Here is a 6,000-nt window from a genome sequence, read left to right as displayed (position 1 = left end):
AAGCTGAAGAGAGAAAAGCTGAACCATATGGTTACAACAGAGAACTTCTTTCTCTGTCATCTTCCTTGGGGCAACTACCAAGCAGAGAAATAAAAGTTTAATGAAGACACACAACCATTGTGGATTGAAGTTATCCACTAAAAGACATCTGGAGCTATTAGCTGTCCATGGCACAAGGTGACAAAAGCCATAATTCTCTACAAGGACTCTTGTATGAAAATAGAATGGATGGATGAAAGGATGAGCAGATATATGAATAGACTGACAGATGGATAGATAGATAATAGATTTATATCTTCTTCATTTTAAAAAAATATTTTGTCACCTTTTAAATCTATTGTATATTATCATAATATGATATGCTTATATAGCTCAGCTGTCTCCATATTGTGACAAATATTGAAAATGAGCAATTAACCTTTCAATTGTTCCATTGTTCCTAATCTTAGTGATGCTTTTACAATAATCTCTTCTTTCAAATATATTTAGTTTAAGAAACTTGGCTTTATTTTGGCATAATAGGAAATCAAACAGCATTTTAGGACTCTCTTGCTAATCATATGAAATGACAAATAAACTGCCTGGCATGGTGTCCATTAAGTTCAGGATCATTCCTTTCAACCCTTAAGTAAGCAAGCCATGATTGTGTTGTAGATGTCGATGAGAATTAATTAGTAGTTAGGAACTAAATATTAAAGCTTCCTTACCATTCCTTATGATGATTTAAATATCTAGATGTGCTTTCCCTCCCATTGTTATGGATTCCCTGCAGTCAAATTTTCTGGGGACCAAATTATGGTTCTGCCATTTTTCAGCTGTGAGACTCCTCCCCTCTTCTGTCAAGTCACTTAATGCCTCTAGAGCTCAGTTTCTTTGTCTGTGAAGTAGAGACAGTAAGAGATAAAGATGTTATCTTTTTCTTTTATCATAAAGAAAATAGTAAGACATTCAATGGATATGAGTTTGGGCAAGCTCTGGGAGTTGGTGATGGATAAGGAAGCCTGGCATGCTGCAGTCCATGGGGTCACAGAGGGTAGGACATGACTGAGCAACTGAACTGACTGAAGACATTTAAGGGCTTACAGAAGTGTTCTGCATGTAGTGAATACTCTCTAATACAGAAGTCTGGTCTTTCCAGCTCTAAACTGGAGAAGAATTGAATTCTTTACCAGAAAAACAACTGAACATTTGGAATGTATCAGCCACAGCTTATAGACTAGAAACCACACATAGGTAATGCCACAACATAAATAAGGCAACGATTTGAGCTTCGTATAATTCTTTTATAAACTTCATGGGATTCATTAGCTTCAGGTCTCTAAAATCAACAATTAGCATTTTAGGAATATGTAAAAATTGCCTAATGCAAGTATAAAACAGCCTTTCCTACCTTCTTTATGATGGTTTATGATTGTGGAATTGAATATCAGCCAAATGTTATCAATCCCAAAGTAATTTAGGACCAGCCCAAAATATGTAACATGGAAATATTACATGCAACTCAAAAGTAAATTAAGTTGTTTTACAAGAGTGAAGGGGAACTCCAGAATCTGGATTTTTTTTTAAATTAGAAAGAACTGTTAGGGGTTATATGAATAATAATAAGCAAAGCAGGGGCTTTCCTTGTGGCTCAGATGGTAAAGAGTCTCCCCCAGTGTGGCAGACCTGGGTTTGATACCTGGGTTTTGAAGATCCCTTAGAGAAGGAAATGGAAACCCACTCCATTATTCTTGCCTAGAGAATTCCACGGACAGAGGAGCCTGGCAGGCTACAGTCCATGGGGTCCCAAAGAGTTGGACATGACTGAGTGACTAAAACACACAAGCAAATCAGAGTACACGTCATCTGTTCTTGGAATTACCACAAAAATATGCTAGATTATTTTATGATTAGCAGTGAAGCAAAGATAAAACAAAGAAAATACAATCAAGAAAGTGATTTATAAGCAAAAAATGAAATGCGTAACTTCTACACTTACAACATATACATCTTGAGGTTCACATTTGCATTTCAAATAAGCATGAGATCACATTGGTTTTCCAAGCTTGAAGATGTCCCAGCACAGGGTGTCGACGAAAAATATAGTCACAACCTGAAAATAGAGAGTTATTTAATTTGGTGGGAATGTTTAGGACTCAGAGCTTGGGAGACAGCATCTCAGTAGCTCTGAGAAAACTGCTCCAAGGAGGCAGGAGGGGAAGTCAGGACATATACAAGTTTGCAACAAATGGAACAAGCAGTCTGAACATCAAAAATCAGGTATGAAGTTAAGGAATTTAGCATTCTCTGTATGGGAAGGTGCATGCCTCTGGGCTCACTGAATTCATTCCTTCCATATGCACCTCAGCTATCTGAGGCCAATCCTGTTTCCTTGATCCCCTTAAGGAGTGGCAGATTTGCTACTTGCATTCCCCCAGCTCCTCAGCAATCACCATGAGGGGTGGCAGCATCCACTGGATCCCAGTTTTGGGAGCCCTCATTCACATTTGAAGGCCAGAGATTGCTGATGGCTCTGATATTTTTTGTTTATTTATATGGCAGGAGATATTTTCATTTCACAGTGTGATGTCCCTCTTTTTTGAATTGTTGTTGTTCAATTTCTTGGTTGTGTCTGACTCTTTGTGACCCCATGGACTGCGGCATGCCGGGCTTCCCTGTCCTTCACTGTCTCCTGGAGCTTGCTCAAACTCATATCCATTGAGTCAGAGATGCCATCCAACCATCTCGTCCTCTGTCATCCCCTTGTCCTCCTGCCTTCAATTTTTCCTAGCATCAGGGCCTTTTCTAATGAGTCGGCTTTTTCAAATTAATTAGTAATTTGGCTGTGCCGGGTCTTCCTTGCTGTGCAGGTTTTTCTCTATTTGCGGCAAGCGGGGGCTACTCTCTAGCTGTTGTGCACGGGCTTCTCATTGTGGTGGCTTTCCTTGCTGTGGAGCATGGGCTCTAGCACATTTAAGCTTCAGTATTTGTGGCACATGGGCTCAGTAGTTGCCAGGCCTGGCACTAGTTGTCCCACGGCATTTGGGATCTTCCTGGATGAAGAATTGAAACTGGTGTCTCCTGCATTGGCAGGCAGATTCTTTCCCTCTGAGCCACCAGGGAAGCCCCAGGGTGATGGCTCTTGAAGAAATTAGAGGACACATTCCGTGTGTGCTTGCAGCCATGTGGGTAGCGTGTCCCGTGGAATAATGGCAGTGTGGGGTCTCAACTGTTAGATCAGTTTGCGACACACAGTGCTGTGCAGCTCAGAGCTCATCATTATAAAGGGTAAATAAGACAAGGAGCCTTTTTATTTTTGTCCGAACTCTCAGGTTTTCATATTAGCAAGCCTTAATAGCACAAGCAAAGAAGAAACCAGGAGAGAATTTGCTCAAAATAGCACAGAGAAGAGGAAAAAAAAAATCCTGGAAGCAACAACAACAAAAGCCCTTTTCTTTTGGCCCTGTTACCTCGCTTCCCCGTTTCTGTATATTTTAACTTTTATTCTGTTTATCAGTTTCTATCTAAAAAATAATGTCTGAGCCAAATTTTCATCCTATGTAACTCTATGAGGATTCTCTTTTGCTTTCTTAGAGTCTAATTCTCCCATGGCGTTGCATGAGATGTAAATCTGACCCTAAGGGAGTATTCTTTCAGTGAGAGGAGAAACTGCCTTTCAGGGCAGCATGGTATCATTTAAATTTTTTTTTTAATGTAGTCTTTAAGGGAGATATAAAATTTATAAGTGGTAATGATATCATTTTAATCATTTCAAGCTAATAGACCAACACAAAATGAGGGTGTTTTCTTCTTAAGTGAGTTTAATCAAATGCAGAGTTTGGGAGTCTCCAATTTAGAGATACTTCTCCAAATACTCACTCTTCTTGCTGAGTCACTGTGGTTTTCCTGGAATGGGTTTCTGAGGGTTGGAACTCACATGGGGTAGCATTTTTTTTCTGTCTTAAAGAGCTTTTTAGACACCCCCCTTCCCATATCCAACTCTTTCTCTGATTCCACTTGCTCTCCCGCGTCACAAGCCTGAAGACATGCCTCCATGAACAACCTGCAGCATTATGTGGCTTCATCTCTTCCTGGTTCACCAGACAGAACTCTTCCTGGAGACAGCAATGAGAGGGATGGCAAGCCAGGCTATGGAGATTCAACCTAGTCTCAGTAAGATATTCATCTCCATGCCCATGTACATTGTGTACTAATGATTTTTTTTTTCCCCTTACCACTATAAAGATTTGATGTTAACCAATTCTATGACTTTAATGCAGGTATACCTTCTCAGTTAGTAAAATTTGGGCTGTTTTTTTCTTTTTTTGGGGGGTGTGGTGTTTTTAAGGAACTGATCAACTTTTGATCAACTGTTGATCAACTGATCAACAGTTATAAACTGGCAGGTATACCTTGCCAGTTAGTAAAATTTGGGCTGTTTTTTTCTTTTTTTGGGGGGTGTGGTGTTTTTAAGGAACTGATCAACTTTTGTCAGCAATACTTGCTTTCCACGAAAATATACTATTTCTTCAAAAGGACCAGAGAATGACTTTTTGGCAAGTATGGCTTTCTGGTTAAATAAAAATTGAAAAAGGGAAAAAAGAGAAAAGAAAGACAAATAGGCTATGGATACAATTAATGCATAGGATTTAGGCTCTTTTCCTTTAAGACACAGATACCTTTTCTCTCTTGTACTCTAGAATAGTGCTCTCCAATAGAACTTTCTATGGTGAAATATTTTGTCTGCACTAATACAATTGCCAGTAGCCAAATTTGGTTGCTGAACATTCAAAATGTGGCAAAATATAATTGAGGAAATGAATTTGTTTTGGGGAGGTTTTTTTTGGCTGCACTGGATCTCTGTAGGGGGACACCGGCTCCTCTTTGCTGTGCGCTGGCTTTCTCTAGTGGCGATAACCAGGGGCTACTCTCTAGCTGTGGTGCTCAGGCTTTCGTTGCAGAGGCTTCTCTCATTGCAGAGCATGGGCTAGGATGCCCAGGCTTTAGTAGTTGTGACTCATGGGCTTAGTTGTCCTGCAGCATGTGGGGTCCTAGTTCCTGGACCAGGATCAAACCCATGTCCCCTATACTGGCAGGTGGATTCTTAACCACTGGACCACCAGGGAAGTCCCAGAGGAAATGAAGTTTTAATGCTATCTGATTAATTAAAATTAAAATTCAAGTCGCCCTACCTCACACTACTTTGGATAGTACCATTCTTGAATCTTGGGTTTTGTAATGTTGAGTTCATTTTTATTGTTCCCATTAGGGTAATAGATATTTGCACTTCCTCATATTATTTTCAAATCTGATTGCCAAAGATAAAACACAAACATTTGGAATTACCTTCTTTTTATATATCCCAGGGAGAAAATGTTCTATATCAGCCTCTCTAAAAACTTACCCTATTGATGAAAGTTCATTCACCTTTTATTTATTTGGAAGACAGTTTATTAAATGAAGATAGGAAAAAGCCAAGCATGATCTATTGTCTGGGAAACCTGGCTCCTAAGTATGGTTTTGGTCTTTTCAATGTAAAATTACTATAAGGTCAAATTTGATTTGTATTTGTTAGCTAACCACTTTTTGATTTTTAATTGTTCCTTACTGCTCTAACAGTGCCTTCAGGGTCCATGCTGTAGGAACAAGTCATAATAAATTCCTTCCAGCATTTCTAGAATTTTAGTAACTGCTCTTGGAATGTACCCAAAACATATTAGCATTGCACCAAAGTCTACCCAACCTTGGGTTACAATAGAACCACCCATGTTTTTTCTGAATGCTTTATAATTTATGATATAGAATACAATTTTAGCAAAATTATAATAAAGGTATTTATGACCTAATTGATGACATTCAAAATAAATGAATTTGAAGAAAATAGATAGGTATATTACTGAAATACCTGATTTTAGTCATTCAGATATTTCAGTTTGTGAAAGTTGTAGTGAGCTCAATCATGTAAAAACCTACAATTTGATATGTTAAGGGTTAGTATTCCCTACAAATATCACTTGATGG

Source organism: Bos taurus, chromosome 14, assembly GCF_002263795.3.
Source record: "Bos taurus isolate L1 Dominette 01449 registration number 42190680 breed Hereford chromosome 14, ARS-UCD2.0, whole genome shotgun sequence".
Taxonomy (NCBI): domain Eukaryota; kingdom Metazoa; phylum Chordata; class Mammalia; order Artiodactyla; family Bovidae; genus Bos; species Bos taurus.
This window is presented reverse-complemented; position numbering follows the sequence as displayed.